Raw genomic sequence first — 22,699 nt, 5'->3', positions numbered from 1 at the left:
GGGACATTTCTAGTTCTAGCCAAGAAATTAATTTGATCTATAGAACCTTTAAAACTAATTTTAATTCTTCAGAATTTGAAATTTATTAAATTATTTAAAGTATTAATATATGTTCACTTTTAGCAGTGTTTGAGATGGTTATCAGCTCCTTTTCTTCAAACTTAGACTTTTTTTTTTTTTTTTAACAGTATAAAAGGTTTCAGGCTGGGTGTAGCAGTCAGCTTAGAGGCAGAGGGATAAAAATATATTCTACAATGCACACCCTATAGGACAGAGTCTGGGTGGCCCAAAAAAAGGGCATACTACAATATTATCTCCCCCAGAGTACCAACCCTTTAAAATTTGATTCAGTCCTTCACAGTTAAAAGGGTTAGAAATGTCAAATATTCTTATTTTATGCCAGAGTACCTTCCCCAACACGTAACATTGAGAAAAACCAAAGTGAGCAAAAACTCCAATCACTTTACACTGACTCCACTAAGTAAAAGCAATACCAATATTTATCCACTGTGTTATCTGGCAAGAGGGGCATCTTGACTCACGCTGCTCAAAGACAAATATTAATAACGATCTGGATTTCAGGCTCATGGGAAATTTGACTTTTTTCCCTGAATCATGATGAAAATTTGTTTTCCTTCTTAAAGCATATTTATACTTAAAATGGAAAACAGAAATCCAGAAATAATGTTTTTGGGTTCTCTTTTTTTAAAAAAAAACCCAAATATCACATTCCAGCATCAAAATGTTAAGAATCAATTAAGCTATGCAAAATGGGGCTGTTTCAGTATGAATTTGTGACACTGAAGTGCTGTGCACATCATTAACACACAAATGGTCTATTTTTCCATTTTACTTTTTCAGGATGAAACACCAAAAGCCAATATACAAAAAATGGTAGCATTAAAATATTGCAATTTAGCTCATGTAAGGCATTGTGGTAGCTCAAGCTGACAGCCATGTCAGCTTGATGAAAACCAAATGTTACTGGGTTTTGGTTCCTTTTTTCCCCCCTCAGTTTTGATCTATTGGACTAATTAGTTTGAAACAATGTATCAATTTTTCTACTAATAAATAAAATATTCTGTAGAATCCCATTTTACTCAGAGAAATGCAGATCCCTTGAATTACAGAGGAAAATAATTTCAACTAAAAAAATTCCTGGTGACTTCTTTGCAATCACTGCACCTCAGTCCTAGCTCTCCTTTCTGCCTCTATTTGCCTTGGCATGCTAGCACAAAGATTGTATTGTTCAGTCCCAATTCTGCATGATATGGAGGAAAAACTGTTAGGTGATACCTGGATTAGTTTCACATCTACATACTGGATTTACATTTGAGATGCTGCTTCTCCTGGGATCACTCCTCTATTTCTTTAAACATTTGGTGACATTTTGCATCTCTTTCCTAGAGAAGGTTTCTCACTTGGCTCCTTGTCCAGAGAATGGGCCAGTTCCTGCAGGTGTGTGCAGACCCTGAAGAGTGAGCCTGGGTGTGTGACACTCAGGTTGCTTAGAATACACTGACTTTCACAGCAGAGGAGTTTCCAAGAGGGATTTGCACTTGGCAGCAGCATCACACGAGGTTTAGACAGCCATATGATAAATCAAGTGCATCTATTTCAACAACCAAATCCAGCCCATCACTCTGATGATATTTTTCTTATTGTGTTGTTACAGACATCAATATCACACCCTCAACAGAGCTCAGCTGACATGCAAAGGTAAGTGTCAGATTGCTCAGGTTAAATGGACACATTTTCATCAGTTTGTTTTCATAATGAAAGCCTCTCTCCTCTGCACAAAGGCAAATTATAGATGACTACCTCCAAAGGTGTGGTAAAGTCAGAGTGGACTGAATGTTAACCACCCTCTAAATCTAAGATCCTTAAAATTTGTGACCTAAATCTCAGCTGAAGGGTTAGGAAAGTGTCTGATACTGTTTCCAGAGCTGATGGCAGCGTTTCTGATTGCTCAAGAGAGAAGCAAACACAAGGCAGCCAGAAAAAATATTTGCTGAATGAAGGACAGAAATGCTAAGAAAGAAATTGCATTTCCTAACTCAAGACAAGCTTTGTAAATATATAAGGGAAAAAGAAAAACTACAGTAGCTCTATCACTTGCTTCTTTTATTTGCTCTCATGACAGCACCCCTCTTTTCTCTTTCGGGTCCCTACATTCTATACTCATGGACACGCCCTTTCTTGTCCTTCAGACTGAAACTCTTGACTCCAGAGCTGTCAGGTCACTGTCTATTTACAAATATTTCCCTCTTGACTTTCCTCTAGACTATTTTATTTCACACACACATTTTTTCATGGCTTTTTTTTCCTTGCTGACACTTATAAAACATGAATATGTTCAAAAGCATAAGAAAGGTTAAAAAGAAGTGGCTAACAGAAAAACTGCAGGAGATAATCTGGATGGGAACAGCTGAGCTTTTTGCAGGGATTGTAAGACTGTAAACTTTGTCCATACAAAGGATCTGAAATAAGGTTTACAAACATCTTGAAAGCGCACAAATAAGAGAGTCCTTCCCTGACAGATAAAAATCAGTACAGTGGCTAAATGGTATCTTGCTATAAAACATAGCCTTCTATGTCTGAAATGTTTACCTACAGCTCATTATAGTCAAAGCACAGAAATTAGCTGTTCAACAACTGTCTTAAATTTGACCTAACTTACCCTCAAGAGAAGCTAATTTTTATCTTAGAAATACTAATTTAATCTTTCTATTTTTAAGTGGAGTCTGGTTAGCTGACTCAGAGATATCATTTGAGAACTGAAAATTAGACAACATGATATCTTCTGGAGAGGATTTCTCCAGCCACAGATGTAGCAAAACCAAGGTAGCTTGACAAGGTGTTTTGAAAAGGAGAGGAGGGACAACCAGGACCTTGCAGAGAGCACTCAAAATGCCTGCAATACAATAAACACAGGAGAGAGATATGCAATGGGAGTGAAAACATAAAGGTGTTGGAATGGCAGATTCATACTGGCTTCTGCTTAGTATTCTATTAAGCATATGGTTTTGACTATCAGATTTTAAAATAGAATTTGGCTTCCTCTGTCCACAGGTCAGCACGTGCGAAGGAATAGCATACCATAAGCAATTTGGAGGTGAAGATTAATGGTCAGAGACTGGTGTGAAAATGATAAGGTCTGAAATTATTTCTCTCCTCTCATGATCTTTTCACTAGATGTAGGAGGTAAGTTGACAGAAATGTCTGCCCCACAGATCATTTGGAAAAACTATCCAAGCACACAGGCTGCAAGACAGGAGACACAGCAGGAGCCTTCCTGGGGCTGCAAACACAGATTTCTGTTGCAAGATATTATTGCAAGAGTACACCCAAAAGAAACTAAACTAAAACCTACAGGATAACCCAGCTTAAATTATTTGAAATATCAATAAATTCCTAGTAGCATATTACACATGTACTGGGTATTAAGATCACAGTGTTTTTTTTAAAGTCACAGTGGTTTCTCTCATCAGGAAGATTTATTTCTCTCAGTTTACTATAACTATTGTCAAAAGAACACTTTACAAGAAACACAAATCCTCACTTTATATGGCAAAGGTCTTTTAATGTTGGGTTTTCATTTGTTTTTCTTTATTTTTTCTTTGCCTCCCCTCCTACCCTCTCTGCAGCCTCCTGAACTGAGCAGTGAACCTCCAACTAAGAAGTGCAGTGAACCTGAACAATCAACACTGGTATCTTGTTCAGGTTAAATATGACAATTCAAAACCAATTAGCTGGCATCTGAGAAAGATAGAGGGATGGGAAGTGAATATGTGGAATCAACTGTGATGGTCAAGAGACCTTTAACTCATTCTACAACATGTCTTGCATGACTGTCAATGAAACTGTAGTTTGTTTTACAGTCCATCTTGAAGCACAAGCTTGGTTAGTACTTGTGGAGCCAAAAGTGCATATATGTATACATGCCATGAATCCAAGCAAAAAAATCAGATTTTTGTTATAATTCTCCACTGAAAAGGTAAGACACCACACATTGGATTATTTACCACATTTTTCACTTCAAGTGTGCCTAGCAGATATGGTCCTTATAATTTCATGATGTCCAGCATCAAGACTAGCATAAAAGTGTTCAGTGTGAAGGTTATCAGAGCAAATAGCAAATCATAATGTGTACATAGCAAGTGCTTTATTCATCTGAGTGTTGGGGAACCAAATGTACATGCTTTTGTGAAGAATCAATACAACATTTTAAATTTCTCATGCCTATTGAAACCTTTTCATGCCTTCTGAGCAGACAATTAGGAGCTCACATGTCTTCAAAGAGGCAATTCATTTGAGAAAATATAGCTCCGTCTTCAACCACATCAAGACTTGTTACTCCTGGGGGGGGTTGGGCTGTTCTCACATACAGTGCCTGACCTCCAGGAGGTATTTCCCTGCAGTTGCTACCATTTAGAAGACTTTGTCCTGGAGCTTGATTTGGGACAGGTACTTATCCTTCAGGCCAATTTTTTAATGCTTTCCACTACTTGCAGTAACAGCCTTGAGGTTTTTGGTCCTGGTCTAACTGCTGATCCATAGCTTCACAGGACCTGGCATCTTAGACACATCACCCCCCTTAATCCATCCCCAGTCTCAGACTACTTGCCATCTTTCCTCTTGATAAATAGCGCTGTTACATGAAAAATTATCCTGACAAACTGTCAAGTGATATACACTGAAGAGCTTCTTCCATCCTGCATTACAGCTAGGAGGAAGCCCCTGAGAAATCCATGTTGTCTCTACTTCCCTGCAGTAAGCCCCATAACCCAAAGCCAGACTGATCTTCTCTTCAGCAGATCTGTATTTACTGGTAGGGATTTAAGTTTTTTCTTTTCAGTCTCAGATGTTGGTGAGACTTACATGGCACACTGCCCCCTGGTCTCCAGGCTTTCCAGTTGCTCCCAGTTCTTTGAGCCAATGAAATGGTGCCAGGTCTGAATAAGAGTCCTGAGGCACCCTGGCTTTCCAGATCAGCTTTTCTGAGCCTGATCCTTGACCTCTCCTAAAGCAGCTGGACCTTGCAAGCCAGCCTCCTTCCTTGCTGGGAGGAAGCTCTGCACTGTGTGAATCTCTCCTGCACATAATTGCTTTGGGCAAGGTCTTCCACATCACAGAGGGGCTGCAGAGGCCCTTTCTCCCTGAATTTCAGCTATTTATCTACAGAAACTGATGTGTAACAAAGAAAAAAATAAGAGGTAAAGAATAAAATTAAAGCCCCTCTTCAGAATGATGCGGACATAAACCTAGAGTTTATGACGTCCACAGGATAAATGTACCCTCTTTAATGGTGTTTTTTTCTGTCAGCCCATGGAAGGAGCTTCTGATATTTGAACTTTTCTCTACTTCTGCCAGGTGGTTGGTTTTTTTTTTTTTTTTTTTCCCCAGAAGGAAAGAGCCATTTCTAAAATAAATTTTCATGTTTAGTGGAATAGCCACTTTTTCTGAAAAAAGCAATATAAATTAATGCATACTTAAAGAGGATTTGGAGGAGAAAATCCAACAAAACTGCTGCATTTAAAAACCTACCATTCCTCTACAGACATACAGAAAAATCAATGGAACAATTAACCACTAAGATAGTGGTTACTGTCTTAGTACTTTTGTTCCTTACCAAATGTCAAAAACAAAGGTAGCAAGCAGGCACTTGGCAAACCAATAGACAAACACCTACACGTAGCATTGTGATCAAACTATTAATTCACTATAAAGTCTGAACATCGATAATGCTTCATATATATAAAAACTCCAAATGTTAGGTAGTATTTCATAATGATCTATTTACCCATTCAATTTAGTGGGCTTTTCTCCCCTCCTACATTCTAAGACAGTCTGTTTCCCTTGATCTATACAAGTTATTTCCCCCCTTTTTACAGTCTAATAGCAAACTACTCAAAAATATGATAATATATATTGAATCTCAATGGCACTGGTTATTTGTGGTCACTCAGCTGTATGAGGGGAGTCTGTTCTGTGCAGTGAGGCAGGGAATGAATCTGCACTCTCCCTGCGAGCACCTTCCCATGCAATACATAAACATTTGGCCTTAAAACTTGCCTTCCCATGGGATAACGCAAAGAAAGGCATTAGCCCAAAGCGACTTCGTGCACAACTGAAACAGATACCCATAGCTTTCTTATTTTGGAGTATTCTCTTGTGTTTGCAAAGAACACTTCTATTGACTAAGATACACTGAAAAAGTAGAAGAGTGTATTGCAAAAACCATAGGAGGTAGAAGCATTCATCAAAACAATATAAAATGGCAGGAGAGATACTCTTGCTGAGCTATTGGACTGTATAATTGTCCAGGGATTTCTGTACTGAAGCTTGCAGAAGTTTTTCCAGTGAAACAGTTTTTCCACCAGAAAATGATAATTTGATACATTTGAAATTATTCACAGCTGTACATCGATTTCTTGTAAATTCCAGATGGATCATGATTGAGACAACTTGCTGAGCTAGTATTTCCACTTGTTTTAATGTAACAAGAGTTGATACCAAGTGTTTCAAATTTTTATTTCTTGAAGTTTTGTAAGGAACCTAAACATTAAAATTTCAACATTCCTTCTTTCTGAGGGCGAAAGAAAACTTTTTATTGTATCAGCAGCTTGTGTGGAAGGACCATTTCCCCCTGCCTAGAGGCCTCCTGGTGCTCTAGCAATCTGCTGGAGGTTAACAGAGAGTTTCCTCAGCAGCTCTCACAGCCCTTTTCTAATGCTTCCAACTATTCACTTTATACCAAATCAGGGGGCACTGTGTATGTGTGCGTGCATGTGTGTGAGTGCACACACTGTGAAATGCTCTGAAACTTCGATATTTTTTTGATCCTGCCTAAGCCAGAAAAACACACTTGAGCTATTCTGTCACTCCACATACCTACAAGTTCGGGAATAAATCAAAACTTTGAGACTTCAGAATGTTGCAAATAGGTAGCTACCTGTTAATTCCTTCTCCTACACTTATCCACAAGCACTGATAGTGTCCATGTCCTATAGTCTTTTAAATAAAAAAGTATTATTGACCCTTCTTCAGGACAAATTTTCTAGATTCTTTGTTCCTCTCTTTTCTCTCACAGGTTTTCTGGCTTTCAGATTTGGCAAGTAGCTTGCCAAAACAAACACTGCATGAATGCTGAGAGAACTGCATCTGATTAAATGCTGGATGCTAATTGTAAACCTATTTAATTTCTATTTTTAAACAGCAGAAAAGAATAATCTCCATTAAAACACTGACCTTTGAAAGCCACAATGCTTGACTTATCTTGAGATAAAACTTTCTCTGTAGCCAGGCCTCTTTGCTGGTATGTGACGCAGCTGGCTCTGAGTGACAAAAGTGATTTAAGTTCAAGTAAGGTATGCTAAGAACCATGGGTTAAATAAACCCAGGGTTTGTTAAAATTCATTGCTTGGCTTCATAGTATTTGCTTTTTCCCAAAACTGAAATACTGAGCAACGGTCTGCAGGCAGAACACCTCCACAGCCTGCTCCAAAACCACCAGCATTCTCTCATGAAATTTCAGGCTTGCTCCACATACTTCTGCAGGTTTTGGTACCTATATGGTCTATAACTAATTTATTCTTATTATACTTCCACTGTCAGCTTACCTGAGCAGTGTTCAGGAAAATAACATGCTGTATCACTGCACAGGTCTTGTCAATTAAATGCAGAGAGCACTTCAGTATCTGCATTCACAATCATATGGCTGAATTGAAAGTACACAGAAACTCTTAGGAATATGCCATGCTGCCTGTATGTGCCTCTACTCTGTGAAATACTTCAATATTGCAATAACATCTGCCAGCTGCAACTCACTGTGCTTCACATCCTTCACATCAAATCAAATGGCATAAGTGTGTGGAGCCAGGACCAGTGTCAGCTATTAAGTGTCAGTTTTTCCTAAGGGGACATACTGACAGACAACCAAAACTTTTCTTTAATATTTCTTATTGTTTTTCTGCTGTTGAGAATACCTGTCATGTAGCAATCATTCTTTGTTTGTGATGAGAAATAAAAATAAAAATGAAAGAACTTGGATGCTCATCTCAAATGTTTGGACTGAATGAAGTTTGCTCCTGTTTGGGTTAGGGTTTGAGCAGTGGGTTGCTGTGGTTGTGGTCTTAGTCATCTGGGGAATAACTGGCACCCTCAACTGAAAATACCAGACTCCCTTGAAAAAGTCTAACTCTTCATATGGACACAAACTCTCCTAAAGCACCACACTGACTGTGGTGGAAAGATGTCACAGATGGAAATGGTCAGTCTGGATGGGCTGAGGGTGCAAAATCTGGGTTTCATTTGAAATATCATTGCAGGGCAATGACATGTGATAACAAATACTTGTCATACCATGTTGGTCAAAGTCTCAGCTTCTCTGGTATAACAGCAAAAGAAAAGGCAAACAAGTAAGCAAAACTCCCAAGCTCAAGTGAGCCCTTCCCAAAATGTAAGTGTGGTTGTACCACGCTGTGGTACAGAGGAACTAGTGCAGTTGTGCCAGCATTACAGACAGACTGTCTTTGTCCTGGGCAGGGGTTAAGGTAAACTTTATACTATTAAACTGATAATATAGCGTCTGCACTTTGTGTACAAAATTGTGGTCACAGTGTAAATTAGGAGTCTTGTTGTTTGAGACCCTCAGATCTATCCTCTATGCTCTGCCAAAATACAGTTTTTCCTGCAGGGTCTGCTATGCAAATTGCTGTTTTTTTTAGCAGAGCTGCTAATAGTTATATCACTTTAAACAGAAGTATTTTCAAATCAAACTCACAAAGGTGTTTGCTCAACCTGACTTGCATGATACACAGGATAATTAATCACTTTCTAGATTATATAATAGGCTGCCATTTCATTGTCTGTGCCTCAGACATTTTCCTTTCTCACTCCCCTATATATCCATTACTTTCTGCCTCTGCTCCGAGTTTCCGCTTCAGTTTTCCAACTTTATCCACTTGGTCAATGTTTCGCTTCCAAAGGAATGGGTTCTAGTGGTAATTCCTTTCCCGTACTCTTGGTCAACTGTAGCCTTTCCTTTGCTCAGGAATTGCTAGGGAGACAGCTGGAAAGTCCAGACCAGAGGGTTTGAAACCATCATAAAACAGATGAAAAGAAATGGAGAAAAGCAGTACAGGTGGGAGAAGCAAATGGGACTCAGGCCGTGATTTGGGAATGTAGGTGGGCATATAATGCTTTCTGTAAGAACCTGGAAACAATAAAACTGGTGAATGGGAGGATTATGCTGGATGAGTAGAAAGAAAGGACAAAGCCTCAGCTTTGCGGAGGGCACTGCACAGAAATGGAAAGAAGGAAAAATACATCAAAGGGTTTGTGTAAGCAGTACGAAACTTTAGCATTAAGTTTTGCTGATCCAAGCTTCTAAACTATTGGAGGTTTAACCATCACTAATCTTGACCTCCTCCATTTATGAGAAAACAGGACCAAATAAAATCAGTTACAGGATTCTGGGCTACGGGTATATCAAGTTATATCTCCTGTAACAAGATGCGGTGCAACGGCATGGCCTGAATTTCAGCTGTAGTAGCAGTCAGATTTTTCCCCTGAATGTCACATCTTACTATAATTTACTATCTGGAAGACTTGTAATTAGAACCATATGCTTCACTTTTTTTTTTTTTTTTTCTCTTGTGCACATGAGGGATTCCACATTTCTATAAACCTTGCCAATTGTAAACTCATCTCTCTCTCTCTCCACTAACCTGTGGCCCAACTGCATGTAATAAGAGTAATTTGGAGAATTACATTTGGTTACACTCTATTGCTGTAATTTGCTTCTTTCCTCTAATGGTCTGAAGAGTACTGAGCTAAACCAGTTAATCTAAAATAAGCTAAAATGGAAAGATACATTTTAGGAACAGGCAATTATATTATTTTAATTAATGCAACATCACTTTGCAGTAACTTATTTGGCTTTTCTAACAGCAGTGTGCATTTTAGGACAGATGCTGATCTTTTTGGTGATGCAGAGTACATGTAAGCCTGTCACACCTGAGGAACTTTGATACAGAGAAATCCCTAATGGGATTAATGTTGACATACCTGGCTGCATGCCACCCTTCTGCCCTCAGGTACATCTTACACAGAGTCACTACTGGAGTAAAGATGTATCTGAAACATTCCTGCATTTTGGCTGTTGTCAGCTACCCTCCCAAACACCCAACCTTGAGCAGCCTCAGGGACAGGCAGTGCAGCAGTGATGGGTACAGCAGGAATGGGTACAGCCCTGCTTCCCCTAGCCTGTGTGTTAAAAAGATATAGAATTCCCCAGCAGGAGTCATAGTTTATCTGTCATTCATTGGATTGCGCAAATAATTTGGGCATTTTTTCCACAATGAATGACAGTCCCATTGGCTGAATTTTTGTCTGGATTATAGTCACTTACAGAGGTTTTGGTTTGGTTTTTTGTGGTTTTTTTTTTTTTGGCATTCAGCTTTACGCCCTATCCCTGTAAAAGGAGCAGAGAGCTGTCAGGTAGGGCAGTGCAGGACACAGACACTGAAGAAATGAGGGTTAGACTCCATGATTTAGCACATTTTGATTCATTGCTGCAGCTAACTCCATCTCTCATCCCTGGACAACTTTCTCCCAGATGTCTCAATAAAGACAGCCACATAACACAGGCTTTTACCACGCTGTCAGTCTCAGTGTCTCTCATCAATAGATATGAGAGATGAGTGCCCTGCAGAGGGCACAGCTAAACCTGATGGGTACAGGACGAGGGCTGATCGCTCAGTCAGTGTAACCAAACTCCACTCCCTCTGCTCCCCTCTCGTCAGACCACACCAGGAGTGCTACATCCCACTCTGGGGCCCCCAGAGCAGGAAGGACATGGACCTGTTGGAACAAGTCCAGAGGAGACCATGAAGATGATTAGAGGGATTCTTCCAAGGAAAGGCTGAGATAATTAGGATTGTTTGGTCTTGAGAAGGCTGTGGGGAGACCTTATAGAAACCTTTCAGTACCTAAACTGGGCCAGTAAGAAAGGGACTTTTCACAAGGACCTATAATGGCAGGACAAGTGAGAATGGCTTCAAGCTGAGAGGAACCCAGTCTAGTGAAAGGTGTCCCTGCCTATGGCAGAGAGTTGGAACTAGGTGATATTTAGTGTCTTTTCCAGCCCATTCTATGATTCTATTGCTTTAGTTGAAAGACACTCATATTTCAGAGAAGAATCTGTTCCTTTCTAGTTTTTTTCCCTTGACCCCATCAAAAAACCCTAAATCCACACACTGGACAATGTTTCAAGAGGACAGTGCTTACAAGTATGTTTAGTGGAAACATTCCTTTAAAAATCTTATTTTTATTGCTTAAAATAGTTTCTAAATTAAAACTTGAAGGGTAAGCCCCAAGAGCATGTAACAAAATGTTCAGTAAACTAAAGCATTTTTGAGGCAGGAAAATAAAGATTTTTGTTTCCTGTCTTAAAACCTTTAAAAAAGGAAATCTAGTTTTGTATTAATTAAAATATTCTTTCCTCCCAAACATTCTCTGATATGGCAGTACTTACTTACCACTGCTTTCCAAATACCAGAGTCATGGGCAGTGCTGACATGAGGCATGCATTAACCTGTGATGGCATTTGTATGACAACTGAATTTGCATGAATTGCAAAAATGGGAAAAGACTAGTGGAAAAATTAAAATTAGCACTACAGAGAAAAATCATAATAGAGACATGTAAATCTGTAAAATAAAAAGTGGATTTACATCCACTTTTTGAGTAAGAAAAAAGAGTAAGCAGAGTATTACAGAATTTAGTCTTTCAGGCTGAGATGTGCTTAGTAGCACTATCCATAATTGCAAAATAACCTGCTCCTGTCTGTCATCCCTCATCCCACTTTGATTCTGCCTGAGTGGGAAGGAGTTGATTGCTAAGGGTCAACAACCAGTGAATAGGGTTCTTCTGTAGACCACAGAAAACAGCACATATATATATATATTTATGTATATATAGTGTGCACACACAGTATAAACACAAGTGGTACATTACCATAGGTAAGTGCATTTGACCCACATTAAGTCTATTACTCTCCAGATCCCACTAATAGAAATCCCTAGTTCATGATAAAAATTTAGGCACTGAAGTTATAACTCACTGCAATAACATGTTTTGTCTTGAACAGTGCATGAAATCAAACGAATTGTGAAATATGGTGCTCTTTTGGGGAATATTCCCTAGGGAAAGTTTCTGCTGTGGAGGGCAAATGTTTATTCACAGCATCACTGCTGATGGACACTGACTCTCATCAGCTGTGCCAGAACATGGAAACCTGTTATCCTTCTTGCTTGACTGAAAAGTTAATATTCCTTGATGTGTTTTAGAGAGCTTTGCTGATGTGCTCTGTTTTACAATCTCACAAAAAACTCCCAGTACACTAACTTGTTTTTGCAAAAGAGCAGATGACCTTTGCCATGAGAACGTCACCTCAAACTGCTTCTAAACGTGAGGACATCAGTTTGCCATTTTAAAGTGCACAGCATCTTGTGTGCATGGTGGTAAAAGCTGGTTATGAGGTTAGACAAATTTTCTGGATTGTTTTTTACAAAAATATTTTTAAGTGAGTCTGTAAAATGTTCCAGAATGAAGAAATCACACCAAAAAAAGAAGGTTGTAAAGGAGATCAAGAAATAGGCTCCTATAAATCTTCAGAGAAAAAGTTTTCCTTCTTCTTTACATTTTTAAATATCTCTTGTTCAGTAAAGGTCACACCATACATTTGGCTGCATTTTTAAACTATAGCAAGAGAAGACCAGGTTACAATTTCAGTGAATTAATGTGATGAAAATTAGACTGCTCTTTACCCCTTTTTTGTCCTCAATATTCATCTTGCATTGGATCACAGTTTCAGATCTGTGTCCAGATGGGAACAGCAATATTATTTTAAAGTTATTGATTTGGAAGATGGCAAGGGAGAAACTCTGGGTTTTTATGTCAAAAGCAACTGAAATGAGAAACCTGTCACAAGGAAAAAGATTATTTTGTGCTTAAGAAGGATTGGAGTCTGAGAGGGTCACGCACCAAATGCACAAGAAGCATAGTCAGAGACATCACCTATAATCGCGCCATTAAGGGTGTCATTGCAGATCTGCCTTAATCCTGGAAGTTTTGGAGAAGTGGAAATGCACAGACCCAGGTGTACAATCAAGACTCCTTAGAGCAGCTGTTGACTAATTTGTGCAATTTAAGTCGTCTTACATGTCACAATTTGTACCCAGCCTCACACTTCTCAGACTGCGGCACTGTGTGAATGTATCACATGCTTGGTGTTGCATAGTGGGTCTTAAATTTGCTTAGATAATACAGAATCAGAACAGTCAAATTGGTTAAACAGCCTCAAGGAAGTTACCCTCACAGGTACTGGCAGTTAATTACTTTCTCTTGTAATGTAGCAGAGGTATAATGTAATCCTTCAGGGGAGAGAAGACTGGTTTCCTTTCTATTTTTGGAGTGGATGCCTGGGATCACCTCAACATGTGTGGCTGCCACCCATACCTTCCTCTGGACAACCTTACATCTGCTCTTGGCATATATATTGCATTTTACCTTCCCCTGAGGCCTTTGTTAATACTTTTATTAGGTGCTGTCCCTATAAGCAGAGAAAGGACAAGGACAACACAAAACCTATGCCCCTGAAAAGGAATATGGCCACTATATTGCACTGCCATAGTTCAGTGCACTGAGCTCTTAAAAATGATGGCGAAGAACTCATTAGAGGGCAGGAGACAGCTCCGTAAAATACATCAAAAATCTATGTGTTTATTAGTTTGGAATAAAAGTTGCTTTAAAATAGACCATCTATCAGCAGCAGAAGATTGTGTGTTCTATTTGAGCAGTGAATATTTCTCAAAAAATAAACCTTGTTAAAAATATTAATCAGTGACTATGTGACAAGACTTGTCATTTTGCATTAAATGCTACAAATTTTCACTCTCTATCAATAAACATAATCTGTTATGAAACTGCATTATCTTACTGTGCTTAAATTAATTATATTAACATATTTAGAGCAAGTATTTGTCATATTTGTCACTTTATGAGAAACTGACAGACTAGAAGTCATGTTACATAAAGACACTAGTTGTGATGGTGGTGAACAAGATATTTTCAGACTTCTTAAAAACCGAAAGCATCAAGAAGGCCAGAAAAGTGAAATCAAATGTACCCCCATGGCTTTCTCTTGATAATTTGAAAAATAGTGGGAGCGAGATGAGTTTAAAGGGGTTTAAAGTGCCTGGAAATACAAGCTATGAGGAAAATAAGAGGTTTGTAGCCGTTTGGGCAACGGGTAAATAGCTGCTCGAAAGCCAGCCTGCACAACCTCAATGCACAAGGCCCAGTGGGACAGTGCTGCTGCCTGAGAGCCATTCACACCCCAAACTTGGGGTAAGAGGTTCTTTGGGTAGGACAATCACCATCACTTTTCCATGATGGAAATACACTAAGTGCCTCTTTTGGCACAGCAACGGGTCTGGGTTCAGAAGAGAACAGGGTATATAGAAATCACATGTGGGATAGAGTCACCAGGGAAAATTCCCCCCAAAATTTGTTCATATTAACACCATCTTATATCCAGTGTTAGGAACTCCTGCACTCTTGAGCAGCAAATTTTATTCACACACTTTAGAACAAATCAGTGGCAAGCGCAGGAGATTGCACAAACATGTCCTTTGGTGTAGTTATGCAAGAGAGAAATTTCACAATTAATTATTCTAAAGAGATAAACTTCCAAAAACTGCCTAGGGAAATCCAGCATACAAACCAACATTTAAGTACTGAATATGAGAAAACACCCAGAAAACGGAGAGCAGATATATATATTATTTTTGTTGTTGTTGTTTTAGTGCTTATGCTTCAGTATCTGAAGCAAAAGTTCACTAGATGAGGCAGAAAAACATATAGGTAGCAGCCAAACGAAACTGAGTCTTTGCAAATAATTTTCCTTACATTAAAATGGAAAACTAGAGGTGTCCATGCTGCTCAGATGTGTTCTTCAGGTACTTGCTTACAAATTTCACTACTGGCACAGCAGAAGAAACAGTTACACAATTTTGGTCTTTGCAGCATTCATTAAACTCTGAGCAGCTTAGGCTTCCAAATGAGAAGTTTGAAGGGGCTGTATTGGTATCCAAGAGAAACCATTTACAGGAGCTGTAGGTTTCTGGATATGTTCTGTATTTTCCATCAATCAACTCCATTTAATAGGTCTTAAGTAAATATTGCAAAATCAAGGCACTTTTATATATGGGTATTGTAAATGGAAGAGGTTATACCAAATACATGTTTCCAAGAACATATTTACTGTAAATCTATCCATTTTAGTAGATATAGAGGGATTTAGGCCACTGTAAGAGAAAGAAAAACACTTTTCAGATATCTTATCAGGGGTAAGATCCCTTTCCATCAGAGTCATAATTGCATGCTAGTAGATATACTAAATATATGCTCCCAGGAAGGATTACTGAGTAAGCATTTACTATTAATGTTGCTGATAAAACATGGCTAAATTATTTTATAGCAGAAGAAACACCTGGGGGCAAGGGGAGAAAACTGCTTTTTAAGTCTCCCATGGCACATTAATGTGGCTTATTTAAGTGAAGTGCTGAGTGGTGATAGGAAGGGAATTTTGATTAAGTGCTCAGGCTCTATTTACTGTCCTCTCTTGCGCTGGGGATAACAGAATTACTTAGAGAAAAGAAACTGCTAAGAGCATGAGTAGTAGTAGTATAAAATCTGGAATACTGTGTAAATAAATAAAATAAATGCATCATCCAGCTTGCCAAGAATTAACTACCTCTTTCTACACTTCCTGTCTGTATTATCTCATTCTAAACAGAGATGACCATTGTACTTTTGTTTCTAAATATTGCATCCTTTGGTGGATGCAAATATCTTAATTCTTAGTTATTGCATCAAGATTTTGTTCATGTTTAAGCCATTAATGTTCATTTTTACAGCCCTTTGGGAAGCTCAGCATGGACATCAGTTTCCTTGATGATAATCTGCACTGAGTGCCTTGTGTACGTACATCATATATAAGTGATCGCCACCCTATCAGCAGTTCTGAACAGATTAGCTCAACCTGAATATATGCAATTTTCATTGCTACTCTCCACCAAGGAAACCTGCATGAGTAATGTGTACCACCCTTGTGCTGGTTGCTGCCAACAGAGGGGGGATCTGATAGCCAGTGACAAGTATTCAAAATTCAGTAAGGCTCCCTCAGGAAGATGGTTTTCATATTAACAAGACATTCAAAACAAGGAAAAACCCCAATGCATCCTATCTACCTTTCACATATTGTTGAAACCCTTAAATACCATTTGTCTGGTAAGTGTCACTTCATGAAACAAGAAAACTGACACTTGGGAGATTATTTAGAAAGTATATTAACTGATTCAATAGCATTCCAGGAAAAGAGCAGCAGACAATTAACAGCAGCCCAAACCTTTGCTTACTAAAACCTTAAGACCTGTATGATTTCAACTTTAGCCAATAAAATCTGAAAAATCTTCAGAATTAAAGCCAATAAAATCTGAAAAATCTTCAGAATTGATTGTCCAAAGCTAAAAGCTATAATTCTCTAGTGTACAGTGAAGGACAATTTAGAAATTTTACAGACAGCTTCATATGAGTATATTCAATTATAGAAAGCTATTTTTCAAAGAGAAAAAACTCTGCAATGTGGACTGCTATCTACTGCACTTATCACTCTGAGATTATAGTTTATCTTTTTGTTACATACCTTACAGATACAGAGAGATAGCAAGACCTTCATGGACAAAAAAAATCAAATTCTCATCTATTTGAGAACCTAATTCCTGCAGTTTATAGCCTGAAAAATGCTATAAACATACACTGAAATTAAGTATTTTCTATGTGAGAGAGCTGTTACAGAGCTGTGAGATTAGGGTCTGATGTAATTTATCATTCCATTACAAAATCTGTGTTCTATATTCAGAGTCCTACAGGAACTTGTTTAGCTACAAGTTATTACACAATGATGATGCCCTTAGGAAGAGATGAGGAAGCAGTTCCTCTGTGACTTAGGTCTCCCCTCTTTGCTCTTAAAGCCTCAGAGAACTCAAGCTGGATCACACTGCCATGCTTTCATTAAAAAAAGCAGTATTTGTAGCGTGGTGGAGAGACTACAACAAAGAAATTCTGCTATGGTGAAGTTTTGGTAGAAGCTACCCAACTTCCCATTGAACAGAACAGCTTTGACACCCAAGATTGTTCAACACCCCTCCTTCAGACTGCCAGAGGAGCACTTCACTGCCTCCCTGCAGCCCAAGGGAGCACGGAGCACCGGGCTGCTGGGGCCACGGCGGCGGTCAGGGAGCTCCAGGCTGAAATGGTGGTGGGGAGGGACACCCTGGCACCCTGTAAACAACCACAAGGGAAAGTAGCAAGGAGAAAAGGTGAGCCAATAGTTCAGAGAGCAGTGTCTGAGCTCTGCCTCAAAGCTTCCCATGCCCTGGGAGGGTTAGTGATGTCTTTGTTTCTGTCACATTTGAGGAAGCAGATGCTGTGGAAATTCCTTCCAGCTAGAGACAGGCTGCGCTTGTGTACACGTGACTGAGATATTCCCTCTTCCCTTCCAAATGCAGGCAAACCTACGTGGCCACAAACAGTGACTAATTGTTTGGGCCAAAGGGGCAAGGATATAAATGAGCTATTTCTCATTACAGTGTAAGAAAATATTGATTACACATACACAGATGGCAAATAGTAGTCATGCTGGTATACTCAAGTCTCCACACTGAGCTTGTCTGGTATAGATTCATTATTTTTACAAGTTCATACTATGACTGTCTTCCCTATTGACAAATAGGGGTTAAAAACATAATAAACAGAGTGGATTTGTATTGGTATTATTAATGAATTGGCAACAACTGTCTCTGTGCCATTCATCTCTCAACATCTGTTTATATTTTATTTTAAATCTGTAAAAACGTTGCTCAGTAATCCCTTGATCCATACAGTAATTTCCTTTTGTTCCAAGCCGTTAGAGGTATCTTTGAAATACTCAGGGGAAAGACAAAAAGCAACCAAAAAACAAAGACTACTCATCTATTCCTTCAAGACAAGGCCACTTTCATCATAAAAAAATGAACATCATAAAAAATGAACACCGAAATGAAAGCAAAAAAACAAAGGTGGATGAACTGTGTGCTGCAATAGCATAAAAGTCAGGATGTTTGTGAAAAACCATCAGTCATTATTGTTTTAAATTGCTCTTGATTTGTGCAAAGGAACACACCAAGTCAGCTGCGCCTAATCTTTCTTGGGAGTTATCTTGTGCATTTATTTGCTGCTCTCTGGCTCACTAGGAATTCTGCTCACTGTTTGTCACAGCCAGGAACAAGTCTGTTAAGCTCACCCCTGGCTGATAAGTAGGCGTTGTTGCTTATGGATATCCTGTTGCGTTGGCCTCCTGGAGTCCTGGATTTTCTTATTGTTCAAGGCACAGTGATTTCAGGGCAGTGCTCTTTATGAAATACAATGCTGCTTGAAAATTTGTCAATATGGGTTCTAAAAATAACTGAGGTATGAGCAAGTACAAATAACCTGCTCTCGATTTACTTCTCTATAACAACTGTGTAACCGGAAAGAAGAAAAAAAAAATCTTTAAAAACTGGAGTGAGAAGGCAGTGCCTCAGCTTGTGATTTATTGTATTACTGAACAGATTAGAGACAATGCCCACTTTTGAAACAATGCACATAGGCAAATGATGTATTTATTACACCACTGCAAGAGCCAAATAAACCATGCCCACCAAGGAAAGTATTGTCAGGAAAGAGAATAACATCAAAAGATCTCCGGACTGGCAAGTCTAAGTCAGAATAGTTCAAATAGTACAAAAGAAACAAACAAGATTTATGGTTTTCTAAAGTTAGAAAATGTCCAAAACTTGTATTCTGAGGAGATCATGTGCCTTTAGAAAATCTGCATAAAGAAGATTATTAAAACACCTACTTAGAAAGCACTCTGAGAATTCCACAAATATGAAATATAGCAAATTATGCTTTTAAAAATAAAAATAATTTAAAAACTCCAAACAACCAGCTCACTTTTATAGCTCGATACCCTCTTTATTTCCTTGCTCCATGAAGCATATGACATTCAAGAGAAGGCTGGAGAGACACAGATAGAATAATCTAAAAGGGACAAAAGAAAACCAAGAAACATTGTTGAGGGAAACAGGGAAAGAAATGAGAGGCTTCAGTCTAAACAAAACCAGAGAAAACTACTTGGAAAGAATTTCAGCAAAGAGGTATGTTTAATTGCCTACAGCCCCAGGAGAGGTAATTTATGTGCCAAGAAGTTATGGAGGTTTTATGTGCCTATTAGTCTGCTATTCAATTAAAAAATGTGTACTTACCATGGCAACCTCTATGTCTCACAATACACGTGCTAATTCTAAGACATCTCTATAGAGCACCTCCTTAAAGAAACATATACCACAGCACCAGCCATGACATAGATTTCCACACTCAGTAAAGCACTAAAAAAACCAGCCCATGCAGAATTTTGGAATTATAGGCTATAGAGAAAGATGGGTAATCTTACTGTACTGTTACCAACTCCATATGGGAGCCCAGCAGTGTAATGTATGCGCGCAGTGCATTGCTGCACCTTAGTGCAGCTCACCATACAATCTTGCCAGCATTTCCCTTCTTGCCCACGGAGATAATGCTCTTATGCTTTGAAAGAGGGCTGCTTTTCCTCTGGGATCTGCTTTGGACTGGCTGACTAATTCCTTAGGCCCTGCTTCCACTGAAGCTGTGTAAGCTTTCAATTGTACTCTGCTGGATTAAAGCCTGCCAGGACATGCACCTTCCCTTTGTTTCAGCGTTTGCTGTCTGGGAATTCCCTTTCTCACCAGCCCACGCCAGATCTCACTGTTCTCAACAGGCGTTGTCCTTCTCCCTCTTCCTTATTTGAGCTTCCCATGACAACAGCTATTGGCAAGCTGATTTTCCACTCAACAGCTTACTCCTTTTCAGAGGAGCAGTATCTGTTGCCAAAATTCTTGGTCAGATGTGTAATTAATGGATCAAAGCATTTGTCACATACATGACCTGAGGAATGAACCACCTTAAAAAAAATGTATGTACTGCATCCATAACTTTTAATTATTAAGGAGAATGTTGAGGCAATCCTTCTGAAAGTAAAGAAAGAATTGAGGTGATAACCTACATTTCCAATAGCTTTTATGTAACTAGCTTCTTCTAATAATCATCTTCCTCCCTCTCACTGACTAGTGAATGCATATCAGATCACTCTCACTGCCATGGAACACAGTAGTCCTCTTTGCCCGTCTGCAACTCATTTAGGGCTAGTGCTAAAGCACACAGAATACAGAAAAGGAATGCATCACCGTGTGTAAAGTTCTGGATTTGTTGAGGATTAAGCCTCAATCACATTTCAAAGATGTTTTGCTTCTTTCTTTGTGTCATGGTTTAACCTCAGCTGGTGACTAAGCACCATGAAGCACCTTGCTTACCACCCCCTGCCCTTGCTGAGGTGGGGGAAGAATCAGAAGGGTAAAAGAGAAAATTGGTGGGATGATATGAAAAAATTTAAAAGCCACTTACACCAGAAAAACAAAACAAAGGCATTCATCCCATGGAGAAGGGGTTCAGTCATACCCAAGAAAGCAGGGTCTCATCATGCAAGGTTCCTTGAAAACACAAAAATGCCACCAGTCTGAATGTGCCATCCCCTTCCTCCTATTTCCCCCATCTTTATAGTCTGAATATATTGGAATAATTATGGAGTATCTTTGCTCTCAGTTGGCTATATCTTCTCCAATTCCTTATGCACGCCCAGCCCCTTCCCTGGTGGGGTGGTGTGAGGAGCACAAAAGCCCTTGACACTGCTCAGCAATTACTGAAACATCCCTGTGTTATCAACGCTGTTTCCAAAACAAATCCCAAACAGAGCCCACACTAGATACTATGGAGAAAGTTTACTCTGTCCTATTCCAAACCAGCACACTTGGCTTTCCCTAGTAACAAGCAAACAAGTCATTTATTAGTCACTGCCCTTAAACACAGAATATATACACAAAAGTTTTGGAGGTCCCAGACTGTTTATGGCTTGTAAGCTCTTTAGATGTATATACTATGAGAAAATGCATTCAAAGTCACCAGTTGAAATAATTTATAGTCATAAACAATGCCTCAGAAGACTTTTTCTTTCACAACACTTGCAACAGGCCCCATCCCATTCTTTTTGGCAGGAAAATACCTGTTAAGTTTAAGGAAGCACAAACCAGCACTGCCCTGGGAGGAGCAGCTGCTTTAAACACTATAACTGATGAATGCACAGCTGCATGTGATACTTTCACCTGACACCAACAGAGCACAATGAAACAGCAGCAAAGTAAAATTTCAAATTTGCGCAGATTTTTTTTAATCTGTGAGGAAGTGTAAAGTCTAACTCACACTTCTGAGGTAGCATCAGGCTCACAACAGTAGCAGCAGAAGCACACCCAAGTCACATTGCCCATCTAATGCTCACAAGAAGGGCAGCAATCCCACTTAAATCTTCTCTCTCCTGAAAGTTTCCCAAAATGTGAAAAAACAGCAACCTGTCTGGCTTCTCTGGAAGGTAATGAGCCTTGCTGGCCACCTGGCAGCTTGTCACCAGCTTACTCATGTCAGCTGTGAGGGACCAGCACCCACACTTGGGGTCAAGATCGGCTCACCCAGTAATGAAAAGTTTTCTTTCCTCTCCTTTCCCCTTGCCCTGTACCCTCACTATTTTTCCCCACCATGGATTAGACTGCCTAAAATGCAGAATAAAATTATGAAGTGTGGGTTGAATTCCAGATAAATGCTGTTGATCACTTCCTAAAAGGTTGACCTCCCCCTCAGTGCTTGTCTTGATGCTAAGGGCATCTTCAGAGGAAAGGAAAATATTTTCCTGACAGATGAGAAATGCACACTAAACTAGATAATGCCAATGGTACATTCAGAACTCTAATCTAAGAAAAGGAAACCAAGGAACTAAAGAAAAGTTTTGAAGATGTTTGGTATGAGTGTGCTGTACTAAAAGTACAGTGCAACTCTTCCCACTCAAGGGAGGAAGAGATCTGAGCTGCCTTTTCACATGATGGATGTGAGTGATTTTCATGAGCAAGCTACAGTGTCCTTTTTGTATTACAACTCTGGGATCCTGAGAGGGGAATGTAGCTAAAAGCATCAATTTTGATACAAATCCTTTATGGTCTTTAAATTGGGCACTGCCACTTTAATAAGCCACACCTGGTTAAGATTCTTGTTCTGTTGAATTCCTCCCGCTGTAATGAGCCCTGAACATCAGGCTGAGGCTGTGATCAAGACAATACAATTAATCACCAGACCGTGCACAATTTCAGTAACATGAAAATTGCACGCAGTTAGATTTTCTAAGTAAAACTAATATTTCATGCAGGGGAAAGGGTGAAGTTTCAGTGCATAACAAAAAAGAATTTCGGAGGTTTAAAAAAACCTGGCAGTCAGCAGGGCCACGTGAAGGTGAATGCATAAATCAAATAACTATACCATCTGTTACAGAAAACTTAACGGGAATTAAGTGGCCCATATTTTCTAAAAATATCTTTCTTCACAGTATGCAGAAGCACTGAATATCTAAGGAGGAATACTGGAATTGGACTTT

The sequence above is a fragment of the Pyrgilauda ruficollis genome, unplaced genomic scaffold, assembly GCF_017590135.1.
Source record: "Pyrgilauda ruficollis isolate IOZ18807 unplaced genomic scaffold, ASM1759013v1 scaffold6, whole genome shotgun sequence".
Classification (NCBI taxonomy): Eukaryota; Metazoa; Chordata; class Aves; order Passeriformes; family Passeridae; genus Pyrgilauda; species Pyrgilauda ruficollis.
Note: the sequence above shows the minus strand (reverse complement) of the source record.